Genomic DNA, 18,508 nt, shown 5'->3' on the forward strand with positions numbered 1-18,508 from the left:
ACTATCCTGTTGTTTGTACCTTAATTCGTTTGATTATAATAATATGATAAATAATGACATGAAAACAACTGAAGCAAGGCTGCATGCAGACGCTAAACAAGAAATTTGAAATGTCAAAGAAGGCGTATGTCTAAGCATCCAACAACGTTTAGTGGTCTTTTCCAGAGGCGGCTACTTTTATTTGCTTTATTGCTGCAATGCATAAATGGAACAGTTCTCCCTTTTTTCTTTCCTTTGCGACCATCACTTAACTGATATCTTCCATCCCACAAATTACTTTTCTCTTTTCCACATTGAATTTCTAAAAAGTTTCGCTCATTTTCACTCTCACGGCACTTTATTCTTTTTACCGATGAGAGCGACTTCCTACTTAGCCTCGTTCTCGCGACCTAATTTTAGCACCAGATTTCTTTAATATCGTGAGAACACTGGGAATTGCGGAAATGACCCATTTCAAGCAAATCCGTTGAGCATCGCGTTCAGTTCAAGACGTTAGCGGACTGGCCCTCTATCGCAGAAGGTTCCCAACCTCATTGTAACGAGTGACAATTAACACAATGAAAAATTGTCGAATAGCTGTGAAAAAATACTTCTTGGGATTTCGTCTCTGCCAAGGTTAGGCTAACCGTAGTCCCGTTAACAAATTTAAGATTATTTAGTTTGTGGACTGGTGGAGTTAACTAGCTTAAGAAACTCGTGCAAACGGAGGCACCCGGAAATGGGACAGTTACACCTTTTTTTTCTTTCTTTTGCCGCCATTACTTAGCTGATAGCCTCTCTCTCACTAATAATTACTCACTCCATCACGTTAAATTTCGTGAAACAGTCGCTCATTTTCGCCAGCACAGCACTTCATTTTTTCTAACGATGAGAGCGACTTCGCTCTCAGCCTCGTTCTTGAGACGTAATTTCGGCACCAGATTTTTAAAGGTATGTTTAGAGTTACGCGACAAGTGACCTTGGCAGAGTGAACGCTTACTTCAAGCTGCATACAAAGGCGTTAATTAACATACAGGCGGGAAAAAACGCCTTGGTTGGAAGCGACAGACCAGACCAGGTCATTAATAATGAATTGTAACCTGACCGTTGTATATCAAAACCGTCTGCCCCGATCATTGAAATATTCTTTATTCTTATGGTAATCTCATGAAAGCTCTCAAAATCTCATGAAAGCTCTTAAAATGATATTTATTCATTCATACGGTTAGTCGGCCTGGGGTCATTTTAGACAAGTGGTAAACGCCTTCTACTTGTATTAAAATAAAAAACAGCCATCGTAATAAGTTTCTAAACAGGCCCAAAGCGGGATTATTGCTTTGAAATACTAGCCCCGTCACTTTTTATCCGCTTCGTTTTAACTACCGTCCTGCATGTTTCCAAAGTCAGGAAGACTCATAGATCTTCAGTACTGTTATATTATCATATCTGTTTGTCTAAAGGCAAAGTTATGCCTGAATATAGAACAGAATGAGATGGAAGGAGTCTCCTGGAGAAGCATGAAATATCAAATAATTGAGGTTATGCTTTTACATTGCTGAATTAAATAAAACTAATAAATTGTCAACTGGCAACCAACTGAAAAGACAGCAAGGGACAAAAAATTACCATCTCTTCTATTCTTTGAGAAGAAAACGAAAAATTGTGCGTTACATAGTAAAAGACTTTATCATTTTTGCTCTGCGTGCTAAATATTTTGGCTTCGTAAACGTTGATTACTTCTGAAATTAATCAGAGTTTTTTATGGGTTTTTGTTGTTGTAAATAGATTCGCTCTTACAGAGACCTGAGTGACAGTTTATTACAGTTGTAGTTAATGTTTCGTATGCTATACAGGGATCAGGAAAAATAGAATAGCAGGGAGAATTTGTGGCATTTATTTACATATTTCAAGAATGACATGATGCAAGGGCAAGTAAGGGTGGTCCTCTTAGTCCTAATGCTGGTTACTGACTTCGACACTTGACGTGGAATAAAGTTCGAAGGTCGCTTCCATAAAGAGTTATAACTGATGCTGAGACTGCTTTTCCGCGTCGTCGTCTGCTATTTTGAATTTACATGCGGGTAACGACTCTACTTCGGTCCCAGAATACCGTTCCTAGTTGCCCGTTCCCTGTTCCTGACTTTAAAAGCACCTCTCTCCATCTCTATTATTTTACACGGAAGGAAAACAGAGTCGTTTGAGTCCAGTGATAATTAATATTAAAATACGCATCTGCAATCAGATAAACACTGGCTTTTTTTACGAGTGGCTTTCGCGCGAGATGAAAATTAATGGGAGGGTTATAAAATGAAGAACTCCTTTCTGGTTTAATAGTATGTGTTGGCTGACAATGTCCTTTGCTGGGCATGAGATAGTGTCCTCAAAATTTCAAGGTATCCCTCTAAGCTTCGCTTCTCGGCCTAATATTGATTTCTCAGTCAATTTTCGAGCTGTGGACTTTATCCGCCGACATACTAGCCGCTTGAAGGGGTTTATTTACGAACTCATTAAGGAACTGAATTTTGGAGTAGTGAGACTCAAGGCCACTGGTTATGTTTATGACAAGTCGCGTTTTATCAATGCATTATACTCCCACAAATTTTCTCTTCAGTCTCTTTATCCATTCTTGCAACTATGTAATGAGTTTTTCAGTCTTCTTGTAAACGCTAATCACCTGAGAATAATAAAGTCAGAGATGATCACGGATATTTCCCCTTGTACACGTTATTTGTAAATGCCATTGCATTTTACAGAAACCTGAGTGATAACCATTTGGAGGAGCTACCATCTGACTTGCTTGCCAACCTCAGCAATCTTAAAGCATTGTACGTTGAATTACGTTTGCCAACTTCATTACAGTTGTGATTTAAATAAAAATGTTGTCTTAGTTACGTAAGGAAAAAGAAACATGTCATACCATTTATTTATAATATGTCACGATCGATATGATGTGGTCAAAAAAAGTAGGTATGGTCCTGACAGACTTCTTTTTGGTTCATATTGACGTTGAACCCATAGAGGAAAAAGAACTTCAGACTGGAGGGAAAAGTTCAGGGAGCCTAAGGTCATGATTTCGTTAATACATCTTTGTTATTCTTGTGATAAGCTAACAGCTAATCTTCTTGACTGTTCTGGCTAAATAGGATATTAAACAAAAACAAGCTGAAAGACCTTCCTCCAACCCTATTTGATCGCAATCCACATTTGAATATCCTGTGAGTGAACTTTACCTACCTTTCTTTCATTGGGTCTGCTCCTTTAGTAGCTCCTAGTTTAGCAGGAAAAATTGTGACTTTCGGGGAATTTACTCTTTGTCGATTCATATATGAACTGTGTCATAGGAAGTCATATTTTGTGGATGGATTTTGTCAACGTTCTGTTAGAAGTTATAATAGTTTGACTCGGCTGTGTAATCATAAATTGTCGAGCCCTAAGGACGGAAAGATCCGACAACAGTACTGACGTTTCGTCTTCCATGTGTTTTCTGCCCGAGTCAAAACAAGCAATTAAATGCCACAGCGCAGTCCTCACTATGCACCAGTCACTCTACACTCCGCACCCTGCATATGGAGGCGTTAATCAATACACGGACAGTATCAACGCCTTTGACAATCGTTCCAATCAAATCACAGGTATATCCACAACAACACACTAAGCAGCCTTCATCCAGGAATATTTAGAACCTTAAAGTCCTTGGAAATTTTTTTTATCTTCTAACAGTAGAAATTATTTGGTAAAGTTTCTGGTCACGCACACTTTTATTTGAAAATAAATTGACTTATTTGCAATTTACTATGCTAGGGCGCCTTTCGATTTTGATAATTATTGATATGATTGCTAAGTTTATAGGGACAGTTTGGTCCATGTAAGAGTTTCATCACCCTTATAAAAGAAATTCTCCTCTTTATACATTCTTGTAACTATGTAATGAATTTTTCAGTCTTCTTGTAAACGCTAATCACCTGAGAATAATAAAGTCAGAGTTGATCACGGATATTTCCCCATGTACACGTTATTTGTAAATGCCATTGCATTTTACAGAGACCTGAGTGATAACCATTTGGAGGAGCTACCATCTGACTTGCTTGCCAACCTCAGCAATCTTCAAATATTGTACGTTGAATTACGTTTGCCAACTTTATTACAGTTGTGATTTAAATAAAAATGTTGTCTAACAGTACTAACGTTTCGTCTTCCATGTGTTTCTACCCGAGTCAAAGCAAGCAATTAAATGCCACAGCACAGTCCTCACTATGCACTAGTCACTGAGACGACCGAGAGTGTAGAAAAAAAAAAGAAACAAAAACAAAACTTTTTCATTCCAACGCTGGGTCGACCTGAGGGCCAGTTTGACGGATAAACGATATTGCAGCAAACCCTTAGCGTTACAGGAGTATTCTTTTTTGAGTTCCGAATGTGCTGCCAATAAGCTGCATTTGGAATGCTACTCAGTCGTTGAGTATGCAAACTCTGATTACGATGGATACATAAGACTGTTAGTTTTGAAACGCTGTTTGTTTTTACTAATTTCCTACAAACTTTCTTTTGATTTATATTCAATTATTGTGTAGTCCATTACGTGATCTAAAATGAAGGCGTCGGTAGAAATGGAGATTTCCTAGAATTGTATCACAACTTTGGAGTCTTTGCTGCCCAGGAAGTAGTTCTTATTGAGGGCGCTACTTTTTGCGACGCCATAGCTTTCTTCACGTATCATAACCTATAAGTTGGTTGAAGCCACACCGTTACCTTTGTTACGATCAGTAGGATCCAAGCTACCGCTATATCAATTGTCTTTGCTTTTTTTTCGGTACGAGTCGTCAACCAAAGTGCGTCAGTATTTTATTTGTTTTAATTAAGTCATAGAATCATCAGCCTTTTTTTTTCGGTCATAGAACGTCTCGTTTAGTCAACTAAGTGTCATTATTACAGTATTATAGCAAAACGATCTTATTTACAAATTGTTTTGGTTTCTTTTTAAATCGTTACTCTTTTATTCTCATTTAGTTATTTTTGTCTATAGTAATATACTGTTGTTTGTACCTTCGTTTGATTGTAATTTATATGACACGAGAATTATCACGTCTATCCATTTCTACAACTTAATCTGCACCTACAGCTACTACTGTTTTTTCTACTGCTGCTGCTTCCAAGGTCAACTACCTTCGATCTTCGCTATCTTCATGACCCTTCTGTCAAACGCAACCGATTGATCTAAACCTTTGAACTTTTTGTGACGAAATACTGTGAAATACTATATAGAAGCGGCGATCATAGGTACTAGCAGTTGAACTCATCACTATGAGCGCGCCACTCATGATTATATAACGATATGTGCATTCGGAATGTAGTCAGTTATTTCTTCGGTCTTTTGAACATGTAACAGCTCGGTTTATGTTGAAGTAATAAATAGGCTTTTTAAACCAAACTTATCGCTACACTTTTGATCTGTCATTAAATCAGTTTAAATCTACCAAGTGGAGTTTGAATTATTGTCACCTCGCACCGCGCCACCCCTGTAGTTGTTAAGGGTTTGAGTAAGCCGCAACCTCTAGAATCTTCACAATTACAAAGACCACGTAAAGAAAGCTAGGTTTTGTATACGATACGGCAACTAAACGATATTGCAACAAACCATTGGCGTTATTTAATGATTCTTTTTCTTAGTTCTGAATGAGCAGCTCATATAAAGCTGCATCTCTAGAGCTACTCAGTCGTTGAGTTTTTAAACTCTGATTGCGCTGAGGACATAAAGAAAGCGAGTTTGTTTTACACTGCTTCCTAACAGATAACAAAGTGGCTGTTTGCGTTTTTGAAAAGAAGTCTGACCATTGCTCTAATCAAATCACAGGTATCTTTACAACAACAATCTACGCAGCCTTCATCCGGGAATATTCAAGACCTTAATGTCCTTGGAACTTTTGTGAGTGGTTATGTTTTTTTTTCTTTTTTTTTTTGTAAATTATGGAAATCGATCGTTAAAATTTGTGTCACAGCGACTTTTATTCGAAAAAAGAGTGACCGAATCTATGTAAATGCACCATCAGAGTGCTTTCGCTGTTGATATATACTGATTTGACTGTTAAGTTCATTAGAAAACACTGGGTGAGCGGAATAAAGGAAAGGAAAAAAAAAATCGTCGAGTGTCTTTCAATTGTGTGAAATGTTTCCCTGTTTCCCTGTTAGCAATTATGCTCAATGGAAAGCAGTAAGGAAAACAAAATAAATGAATAGGAAATAAACGTCGGTATGCTTGATTTCATAAATTACCATAATTAGAATTAGTGTCATTGTTATTACTAACCTACCATCGACATCCTTTATTACAGGTGGTTACATGAGAATCAGTTAAAAGAACTACCACCAAAACTTCTTGATGAATTGACTCGGCTGAAAAACTTGTGAGTAGCACTCTCTGGCTGCTTAAAATTCGGAACAGGAACAATCCTAAATTGTCCTTGATTGCAGTATTAAATTCATGTGAAAGATTCTCTAAAGATTTTGTCAGACGTTGTTGATCTTGAACTATTTTTGATAATGATTTGGCTTGGAATTCGCTTAACTTACCTTACCATTTTGGCGGGTCTTAATGTTCGCGATTGACAATGTCATCAACCAGTTCATTGACCAAGTTAATAAACACCAAACAACAATCAAAACGGCTTAAACATCAGAAGCTAATTTCTTAGACACAACTGTCTATAAGGGTGAAAGATTCAACAGAGAGTCAGTTCTCGATATAAGAACCCACTTCAAACCAACAGAGACATTCTAGTTCACTTTCTACGCAACGCGTCACCCAACGGGAGCTAACAAAGGCTTCGCTAGAGCCAAAGAGTTACGACTCCTCAGAAATAATTCTTCAAAACAAAACTTTGTTCAGAACACACCTGGCAGGGAAAGTCAGAGAGAGGCAACGCGAACAATTTCATTAACAACACACTCTAAAAAGTAAAATTTGAAGGACGTAAACATTTTAGTTAAACAAGCTGCCACATTGATCAACAGATACGTTTCGTATGGCGTTTTTGTTGTTTCTCTCTCATAACATAAGCATTTTAAATTTTAACCTTATCAAAAATTATTAAGTATTGTATAGTAAACATATTTTTTATCCTTTGAGCGAGTACTGATCAGTGTCATCAAAGAAAAGTAACATGTCGGTTGCTTTTTTAGCCTTATGTAGGACTGAATTAACTGAGCGGTCTATTAATTGCTTACAATTAAATGAAAATAATTAAACTTTGACCAATGGATGATAAATAACTGACGGCAGGATCCTTGCAAGTTGACTGTGCGTCTATAGAAATTTTAAAAAAGAAGACTTGACAAATATTATTGCAGCGACTGGAATCAAACTCGTGCTACCGAATAGTGCTTGGTCGCTACTACCAACCGTGAGACAGTAAGAGTCGAGAGCGTGGCAAATTTTAGTGAGCTCGCCATTATCGTAAGGGAATCTGATGGCAATTAATTCAAATAAATTGTACTTGTTCGTGCTTAGCTGTTCTTCAAGCCTGACAATAACCAACAGAGTAATCGATGAAATAAGTATTGGAATAATGAGTAGAAGCAAGAACGTTAGTCGTAACTTAACATGCGGGCAATGAATGAATAGCTGCAGCTTTTAGAATCGATCACGACGAAGAAGAAGCTGGTCTACCTAATATTGAAGAGAGAATAGACTGCTTTAATCTGGACTTCTGATTTTTTTCTTCTTTCCAACCCAACTATAGTGCCGTCTCGGACAACGAGCTCCAAACGTTGCCAGAGGGAATATTTGACAACCTGACCAGCTTAACTGATCTGTAAGTATATATCAACTGATAAATTGATAGATGCAAAAACAAGTTTTTTTTTTTTGCTTGCGGGACCTTTCGGGATCGTCAAATTCGTTTTTCTCAGTTTTCTCAGAATTAAAGCGCTCCGGAAGAAAAAGAAATACATTTCTTCTATTCTTAGTAGCTTTTTTTGGTCAGAAAATACGCGAATTTCATTTTTCAACTCTTGCCACTCAATGGTCGATATTTCCTGACCGTCGCTCTTAAGTACTTACAGAAATCATGAACGCAAATGTCTCTTTTAACGTAAAAATCGTGATCGTGATAGCAGTATGATGCTATATTAACCATGATCCAGCTTTGCAGATTATGTTATGATGTGGTTACATTACGGGCTCTTTGTGATATAAAAGAAGTTTTGCCCAAATATAGTTGCGACGTAAGAGAATACAAACAGGCGGAATGTATGGAAAACCTTACATAATATTTATAGTCCCCAAGTATCATGTCATTACAATCACACTAAGTTAACTAAAGCGACGTGTACTTTCCTATCGGGTGATACCTCATTTTCTCCAATTTGAACAATAAATTTTAATATATGAAACATGAAATTTGATTAAGAGATCCTTACCGATGTTATTAAAAATGCAGGAAAAGAAATCGATAGCACCCAGCGATCGGACAACTTAGTCGTATAAAAAATGAGTTTCAAAGTAAGAAAATATTCGAGGAAAATTGAATTAAAATCACTGAAAAGTCAAAAATATCTGCGGAGAGCTCTTAGCGTCACCTGGGGATTCTTTCCACGTTTCTAAATGTTGGCTGATAATGTCCTTGGCTGAGAGATTGTCCTCAAAATCTTAAGTTTTCCCTGGAAGCTTCGCTTCTCGGCCGGATATTCATTTTTCGGTCAATATCTTAGCCGTGGACTTAATTAGCCGCCTGAAGGGGTCTATTTACAAAATAATTTAGAAAATAAATTTTGGAGTTACGAGACCCGAGGCCACTGGTTTTGATTATGGCAAGTCGTGTTTTATCGATGTGTTGTACTTCCACAAAGCTTATCCATTGTACTTTATTAACATCGAGTAAGTGGAATTAACAAAGTTGACGTGGAGAGGAGACTCTCCTCGGCCGAGGTTTTCTCAAAAGAAAGATGCAAAGTTATTACATCATTTCTCAGTATTAAAGTGACTATGCTAATCAGTCTAAGTGTTGGGAGCGAGGCAACTTTTAGTGGGCTCTTCACTCTCGTAAATGAATGTGATCACAACTTATTGAAATAAATCGTACTTTTTTATAGTTACTTATTCTTCGATCGTCATCCTGTGCAACCCCGTGGGCAATGGATTGCTATTTATTACTTTGAAGGGATAGTTTACGAGATCAATCACAAAGGGTGGCAATTTTTTTTCAACTGTGTCTTCAAAACCATGTTTCTTGTTCACTCCACTGGGAACGCTACCACTTAAAGCATGGTAATCAGCATCTAAGAAACCAATTACCGAAGCAAAGCGCTCGTCTTTTCTTCTCTTGTCTCTAAAAATTAGGTGAAGGGTAAGGTTCAACGTTTTCAATTTTTTCGGCGGTTGAAAACTCAATTTAGCAGTAGACTGTTTGTTCAATCAGTTTACTGGCTTAATAACCTACGCAGGATATTGTGAAAACAAGTATTTTTCATTTTTGTTTTGTTTTGTTTATTTTCTTCGGTTTTGTTATCACGAGCCAAATAAGGTTGATCCACATAATTATCGAGTTAGCAGATCAGAGTTCGCGTAATATCATAATTATTTTCTTAGCAGTGTGATATGGACAGTGCAATGAAATAAATTAAGTTCATAATTAATTCAAAAATGTATTTCCCTTTATTCAATGTAATCGTCATAAATGCTCTTATGTCTACATTGAATTACCTTGTATGAGCTGTGCATAAATGAGGTAGAAACACGACTGTGAGATCGACATCACCAACGTGCTATGCGGAAAGAAAGTACAGTACCATTAGAAAACAGTGGGTGAGCAGATCATAGGGAAGGATAAAACATGTAAAGTGCTTGCCAATAGAAGGAAACGTTGTCCTGTTACAGCAAAATATGCTTCGTGCAAATCAGCAAGGAAAAAATGATGATACTGAGAGAAAATGTAAATGTGGTAGATTTCACGAGTTTCAATAATTTATGTCATTGTTATTACTAACCTGCCATGAACATCTTTCATCACCACCAAACATTTTTGATAAACTGACCAGGCTGCAGAAATTGTGAGTAGCACTCTTTGGCTCTATGAATAATGCGGTTATTCACAAGGCTGAATAAAATCAGAAAAAGGGGCAATTCTAAATCTTTTCTAGATTGCAAACGAAACATTTTCTCAAGTTCGTATCAGATATAATTAATATATAACAATTTGCGATAATGATTTGGCTTGGTATTCGCTGACCTTGCATTGTTTCCGAGCTAAACTACTAGATTATTTTTTGCGCAGCAATAAAGAAAAAAGTTAAAGTTGCTATAAGCCACTAACCTCAGAAAAGGAATCGTGGAGGGATGAGACATCGATCTTATCGTTATTATGGCTAATGGCTAATGTTTGGCGCGTTGGACCTGGCTGAGACTCTCTTTTCTATTCTGCCTGGGAGCTGGGTGTAAATTTCTTTATTTTAAGGATCATTGACTTGATCGGATGGAAATTGAAGAGTCTAGGGTGAAAGCTGAGCTCAGCCAAGTAAGGGATAGTTACGTCTGAGTCACAACTGTATACTCTAGTCCTGATCAAACATGTTTTGTCCAACATCATGTTAGTTGAGTATGTACAACCACATATACTTGAAATGCCCCCTCAACATTGTGTTTGATGGATTCCTAGGTTAGTTCTTAATCAAAATTTATTCAACATTCTCCTTCTTCACGGGCAAAATTTTTGCTGGTAATTGTGCATATATCGAAGTATGAATACACGCAGAAGGTTTGGAGAGCACGAGAGAAGCGTTACTCGAGGGGCAAAGGTCTTCTCTTGGGCGGCTACAACACTGGTATTTTGATGGACCCGGATGACCTAGGTTTTTTTTACTGAACTCGCATGACCAAGTGTTCGTAGTATTTTGTTAGTAGGAACTGGCAGCTAAACTGACGGTTAAGATGCAGTTTGTTACAACACACATGTCATGTTACTTACGTAGAGTTGTACGTATAGTTAACGGCCAATCCACAATTGTGCGTTAGATATAAGGATGGTAAAAAGCAAAGTGATCGTGAAAAAGAATTCATCGAGCAACACTTCAGTAAATTGAGTGACCCAATCTGAACACTGGAAGTGCAATAACCGATGCCATGAATCTGATAGAGCGATCAAAATCATTATGGCTTTAGAGGAATTAGATAGGACAAGCACATGCTGTGTTGTTTGGGAAAATAGCCTCCATTTAACTCGAAAAAGTGGTCGCATCCTTTCTATCGAGAAGTGAACACATCTTATGAGAGTGAAATTTAAAGAAAACTCTGACCTACCTGGAAGCCATTCTGAATAAAGGACGCTCAGAACTCGGCCAGGTATTCGTATATAACCGAACGGTTTATCAAAATAGACTAGTAAGTCACCGAAATAATAAAGAACAATTAGAAAAAATAAGAGTGCGCGCATACCATTATAGTAGGTCCTTCTTTTAAAGTCCCTTAACTTCGACCACAGGTAGGTTCGCATAGATGGTATGAATGGTATGAAGATTGGCAGAAATGAGTTGGAGACTTGACGTTGTAAACAGGGCGCAAATACACAGAGTAGTCTCTGTGCAATGTATCCTGGTCGAATGTATGGCAAAAAAGACGCTACTACTGTCGTCTTTCGATAATTCAAACCTGTGACGGAATTTAAAAAGAGCTTGAAATATCGATATATATATATAATTTTGTAAATTATAGAAATCGATCGTTAAAATTTTAGTCACAGTGACTTTTATTCAAAGATAGAGCGACCGAATGTATGTAAGCACAATATCAAAGTGCTTTCTCTGTAGTTATTTACTAATTTTATTATTTAGTTCATTAGAAAATACTGGGTGTGCAGAATAAAGTAAAGCAAAAAACATGTTGAGTGCCTTTCAATTATGCGAAACGTTTCCCTGTTAGTAAATGTGCTCAATGGAAAGCAGTAAGGAAAACAAAATAAACAAATAAATTGCCATAATTATTGTCGTAGTTATTGTCATAGTTATTGCTAATCTACCATCGACATCCTTTATTACAGGTGGTTAAATGGTAATCAGTTAAAAGAACTACCACCAAAAGTTTTTGATGGATTGACTCTACTGCAGTTCTTGTGAGTAGCACTCTCTGGCTGCTTAAAATCAGGAACAGGGCCAATCCTAAATTGTCCTTGATTGCAGTATTAAGGTTATGTAAAAGATTCTCTCATGATTTTGTTAGACATTGTTGATATGTAACTATATTTGATAATGATTTTAGCTGAAATTCGCTTAATTTACCTTACCATTTTGGCGGGTTTTAATTTTGGCGATTGACAATGTTCATGGACCAAGTTAATAAACACCACCCATCAATCAAAACGGCTGAATTTTCAGAAGCTACCTTCTACACAACGTGTCACCCAGCGGGGGAAAAGAAAGGCTCCGCTAAAGGGAAAGAGTTACGAGTCCTCAGGATTAATTCTTCAAAACAAATATTTGTTCAGAGCAAAACTGGCGGAGAGACGCAAAGAGAAACAAGGCGAAAAATTTTATTAAAAACATTCTCTCCGATGTTAAACTAGAAGGACGTAAACTATTTAGTTCAACAAGCTGCCACAATAATCGACAGTTACGTTTCGTATGGCGTTTTTGTTGTTTCTCTCCTATAGACTTGACTTAAGTATTTTAAATTGTAACCTTGGTGAAAATTGTGAAGTATTGTTAACTTAACTTATCATTTATCCTTTGAGTGAGTCTGTTGATCATTGTCAACAAACAAAAGTAAAATGTCGGTTGTTTTTCGTAGCCTTATGCAGGACTGAATTAACTGAGCGGTCTATTAAATTGGTTACAATTAAATGAAATGAATTTGATTTTGATCGATGGATAAGAAATAGCTTACGATATGATCCTTGCAAGTTGACCGTATGCTCAAAGAAATTTCAAAAAAGAAGTTTTCTAAAATATTCGCGCTGCGACAGGAATCAAACTCGTGCTACCGGATAGTACTTGGTTGCTGCTACCAACTGAGAGACAAGGGTTAAGCGTCGAGAGCGCGGCAAATTTTAGTGGGCTCTTCATTATCGTAAAAGGAATCTTATGACAATTGATTCAAATAAATTGCACTTGTTCATACTTACCTGTTCCTCAATTTCTTTTTATCTGTGCAACTGTGGGGAAATGGATTGTTATGTATTCTCCATATTCTATATGGAAATTGACCAAATATCATTTCATTCAAACCTGACAATGAACAACTGAATAATTCTTGAAATAATTATTGGAATAACGAGAAGAAGCAAGAACGGCAGTCAAACCCTTACATGAGGGTAGTGAACGAATAGATGCAGCTTTTAGAGTCGATCTTAACTGAGAAAAAGCTGGTCTGCCCATTGTAGAAGAGAGTATAGATTGCTTTAATCTGGACTTCTGATTTCTTTTTTCTTTTCTTCTCTTGGGTGAGAACTCATCTTCTCCAACTTCCTATATTTCCAATAAACTGTTATATCTGAGGCTGGAAATCTGACTACCCAGGTGATTAAATTAAAACTGCAGAATAGAAATTGATAGCGCCTAGTGATCGGAGAACTTAGTCGCGTAAAAAAAAAAGAGTTTCAAAGGAGGTAAATATTCGAGAAAAATTGAATTTAAATCACTGAAAAGTCAGCAATATCTGCGGAAAGTTTTTAAGTGTTACCTAGGAACTATTTTCTCATTTTTAAATGCGCTGCTTAGAAGCTGCATTTATCATGCTGCTAGGCTGAGTATTCTCTGTTCGCAAATACAGATCTTCATTTCGAAAAAAACAAGATTTTTATTTTGCAAATTATAGATTTCCAATTCGTTTCGTCCTGTTTCGTTTCGAAAATTACAGTAGGCCCCCGCTTCGTAAGAATCAACAAGGAAAAAAAAGCAACATTCAAATGGTGAGATGAAAACAACTCAAGCAAGGCGTACGTCTAAGCATCCAACAACGTCTTGTGGTCGAGCATCGTGTTCAATCCAAGATGTTAGAGGACTGGCCCTCTATCGCAGAAGGATTCCCAACCTTATTTTCACGAGTAACAATTAACACAATAAAAAAATTGTCGAATACCTGTGAAAAAATACTTCCTGGCTGCTCGTCTCGGCCAAGGTTAGGCTTATCAGAGTCTCGTTAATGAATTTAAGATTATTTAGTTTGTTGGACTGATGGAGTTAACTAGCTTAAGAAACTCGTGCAAAAGGATGGCGGGTTATCGATATATCGATACATACTTTGAGACTGTAAGGACAAAAGACCAGAAATGAGGAAAATACGCTTTTTATGGAGTTTTCTTCATACCGTGTCAAGATATTTCTCTCGATATTTCTGTACATTTTGATCAAGCTTGATGCAGCATAGTGAACAGTCGAGTGAAAATGAATCATTCTGATCAAGGATTTAGAAAAAATACATCGTAGTTAATGAAACCAGTATAAGCGAAACCTGCACTGGACCGGTGCGTTTTATGCCAGGAGATACATGTTGGAAAAAAAATGACTGTTTCGAATCAATTATTTGCATTGGACTTTAGTGCGGTTTCTTTTTGACCCGTTTCATATTTTATTATAGGACTGGTGTTAAAGATCAGCTTGTCAATAACCAATCATGTTCGACAAAACTTTCAATGTTTTGATCTGAGCTCTAGTGGCTCATGCTGTATTTGGACACCTATAGTTTGATAAAAAAACCTAACCCTGGGCTTAGTGACAACACATACTAAGAATCACACTCGTACATCGCAACTTAGTTCAGGTGATGCTTATTATTAAGAATTCAACGAGCAGTATGTTGCACACAACTGCTGCTATAAGAGAAACTAAGCATCCGTTTCGTACCTTTCGAGCACTGCCAGTTACAACTGGTTTACCGGACTGCTTCATTCACGGGCCTGAGAAACACAAACGGCTGCATAGGTTAGAGATGGTTGCAACTATGCAAAGGAAACTCGAACCTACATCTGGTCCTGCTGGGAAAAGTTATCGTCTCTCAATGAAAACAGCCTTAGAAGTTACGATGTAATCGAAAATGATGAAAGATATGGATAACGCCCTGTAACGGGACAATTTGGTTAGACAAAAATACATGTCTTTTAAAGAAAATAGATCTTTGAGAACCAGTTGATTAATATTTATATCATTGACGGATAAACGATATTGCAGCAAACCCTTAGCGTTACAGGAGTATTCTTTTATGAGTTCCGAATGGACTGCGAATGAACTGCATTTGGAATACTTCTCAGTCGTTGAATACGCAAACTCTGATTACGATGGGTACATAAGACTGTTAGTTTCGAAACACCGTTTATTTCTACTAATTTCCTACAAACTTCCTTTTGATTTATATTTAGTTATTATGTAGTCAATTACGTGATCTACAATGAAGGCGTCGGTAGAAATCGAGCTTTCCTGGAATTGTATCACAACTTTGGAATCTTTGCTGCCTAGGAAATAGTTCCTATTGTGAGCGCTACTTTTTGCAACGCCTTAGCTTTCTTCACGCGGCATAAACTATAAAAGTGCGATGCGCACCGTTTAAAAAAAGAAGAAGTTGGTTGAGGCCACAGCGCTACCTTTGCTACGATCAGTGGGATCCAAGCTACCGCTATCTCAAGTGTCTTTGCTATTTTTTTTAGTGCGACTCGTCAACCAAAGTACGTAGGTCTTTTCTTTGTTTTAATTAAGTCACAGAATCATCAGCCTTTTCATTAGTCTCGGTCATAGAACCTCTCGTGTAATTATTACAGTATTATAGCGAAACGATCTTATTTACAAATTGTCTTGGTTTCTTTTTAAATCGTTAGTCTTTTATTCTCATTTAGTTACTTTTGCTTAGTACTATCCTGTTGTTTGTACCTTAATTCGTTTGATTATAATAATATGATAAATAGTGACATGAAAACAACTGAAGCAAGGCTGCATGCAGACGCTAAACAAGAAATTTGAAATGTCAAAGAAGGCGTATGTCTAAGCATCCAACAACGTTTAGTGGTCTTTTCCAGAGGCGGCTACTTTTATTTGCTTTATTGCTGCAATGCATAAATGGAACAGTTCTCCCTTTTTTCTTTCCTTTGCGACCATCACTTAACTGATATCTTCCATCCCACAAATTACTTTTCTCTTTTCCACATTGAATTTCTAAAAAGTTTCGCTCATTTTCACTCACACGGCACTTTATTCTTTTTACCGATGAGAGCGACTTCCTACTTAGCCTCGTTCTCGCGACCTAATTTTAGCACCAGATTTCTTTAATATCGTGAGAACACTGGGAATTGCGGAAATGACCCATTTCAAGCAAATCCGTTGAGCATCGCGTTCAGTTCAAGACGTTAGCGGACTGGCCCTCTATCGCAGAAGGTTCCCAACCTCATTGTAACGAGTGACAATTAACACAATGAAAAATTGTCGAATAGCTGTGAAAAAATACTTCTTGGGATTTCGTCTCTGCCAAGGTTAGGCTAACCGTAGTCCCGTTAACAAATTTAAGATTATTTAGTTTGTGGACTGGTGGAGTTAACTAGCTTAAGAAACTCGTGCAAACGGAGGCACCCGGAAATGGGACAGTTACACCTTTTTTTTTCTTTCTTTTGCCGCCATTACTTAGCTGATAGCCTCTCTCTCACTAATAATTACTCACTCCATCACGTTAAATTTCGTGAAACAGTCGCTCATTTTCGCCAGCACAGCACTTCATTTTTTCTAACGATGAGAGCGACTTCGCTCTCAGCCTAGTTCTTGAGACGTAATTTCGGCACCAGATTTTTAAAGGTATGTTTAGAGTTACGCGACAAGTGACCTTGGCAGAGTGAACGCTTACTTCAAGCTGCATACAAAGGCGTTAATTAACATACAGGCGGGAAAAAACGCCTTGGTTGGAAGCGACAGACCAGACCAGGTCATTAATAATGAATTGTAACCTGACCGTTGTATATCAAAACCGTTTGCCCCGATCATTGAAATATTCTTTATTCTTATGGCAATCTCATGAAAGCTCTCAAAATCTCATGAAAGCTCTTAAAATGATATTTATTCATTCATACGGTTAGTCGGCCTGGGGTCATTTTAGACAAGTGGTAAACGCCTTCTACTTGTATTAAAATAAAAAACAGCCATCGTAATAAGTTTCTAAACAGGCCCAAAGCGGGATTATTGCTTTGAAATACTAGCCCCGTCACTTTTTATCCGCTTCGTTTTAACTACCGTCCTGCATGTTTCCAAAGTCAGGAAGACTCATAGATCTTCAGTACTGTTATATTATCATATCTGTTTGTCTAAAGGCAAAGTTATGCCTGAATATAGAACAGAATGAGATGGAAGGAGTCTCCTGGAGAAGCATGAAATATCAAATAATTGAGGTTATGCTTTTACATTGCTGAACGATCAATTAAATAAAACTAATAAATTGTCAACTGGCAACCAACTGAAAAGACAGCAAGGGACAAAAAATTACCATCTCTTCTATTCTTTGAGAAGAAAACGAAAAATTGTGCGTTACATAGTAAAAGACTTTATCATTTTTGCTCTGCGTGCTAAATATTTTGGCTTCGTAAACGTTGATTACTTCTGAAATTAATCAGAGTTTTTTATGGGTTTTTGTTGTTGTAAATAGATTCGCTCTTACAGAGACCTGAGTGACAGTTTATTACAGTTGTAGTTAATGTTTCGTATGCTATACAGGGATCAGGAAAAATAGAATAGCAGGGAGAATTTGTGGCATTTATTTACATATTTCAAGAATGACATGATGCAAGGGCAAGTAAGGGTGGTCCTCTTAGTCCTAATGCTGGTTACTGACTTCGACACTTGACGTGGAATAAAGTTCGAAGGTCGCTTCCATAAAGAGTTATAACTGATGCTGAGACTGCTTTTCCGCGTCGTCGTCTGCTATTTTGAATTTACATGCGGGTAACGACTCTACTTCGGTCCCAGAATACCGTTCCTAGTTGCCCGTTCCCTGTTCCTGACTTTAAAAGCACCTCTCTCCATCTCTATTATTTTACACGGAAGGAAAACAGAGTCGTTTGAGTCCAGTGATAATTAATATTAAAATACGCATCTGCAATCAGATAAACACTGGCTTTTTTTACGAGTGGCTTTCGCGCGAGATGAAAATTAATGGGAGGGTTATAAAATGAAGAACTCCTTTCTGGTTTAATAGTATGTGTTGGCTGACAATGTCCTTTGCTGGGCATGAGATAGTGTCCTCAAAATTTCAAGGTATCCCTCTAAGCTTCGCTTCTCGGCCTAATATTGATTTCTCAGTCAATTTTCGAGCTGTGGACTTTATCCGCCGACATACTAGCCGCTTGAAGGGGTTTATTTACGAACTCATTAAGGAACTGAATTTTGGAGTAGTGAGACTCAAGGCCACTGGTTATGTTTATGACAAGTCGCGTTTTATCAATGCGTTATACTCCCACAAATTTTCTCTTCAGTCTCTTTATCCATTCTTGCAACTATGAATTGAGTTTTTCAGTCTTCTTGTAAACGCTAATCACCTGAGAATAATAAAGTCAGAGTTGATCACGGATATTTCCCCTTG

At 37.4% G+C, this 18,508-nt stretch overlaps 1 long non-coding RNA gene across 1 annotated transcript; it reads left to right on the plus strand.

Moving 5' to 3' along the window:
- The first annotated feature begins 3,014 nt into the window (after positions 1 to 3,014).
- Positions 3,015 to 7,765, plus strand: LOC136279724 (uncharacterized). The gene is made up of 4 exons (XR_010716931.1): positions 3,015 to 3,194; positions 5,831 to 5,902; positions 6,309 to 6,380; positions 7,716 to 7,765. It is a non-coding gene; the product is annotated as an uncharacterized lncRNA (long non-coding RNA).
- The last annotated feature ends 10,743 nt before the right edge of the window (positions 7,766 to 18,508 follow it).

This window comes from Pocillopora verrucosa, chromosome 1 (assembly GCF_036669915.1).
Source record: "Pocillopora verrucosa isolate sample1 chromosome 1, ASM3666991v2, whole genome shotgun sequence".
Classification (NCBI taxonomy): Eukaryota; Metazoa; Cnidaria; class Anthozoa; order Scleractinia; family Pocilloporidae; genus Pocillopora; species Pocillopora verrucosa.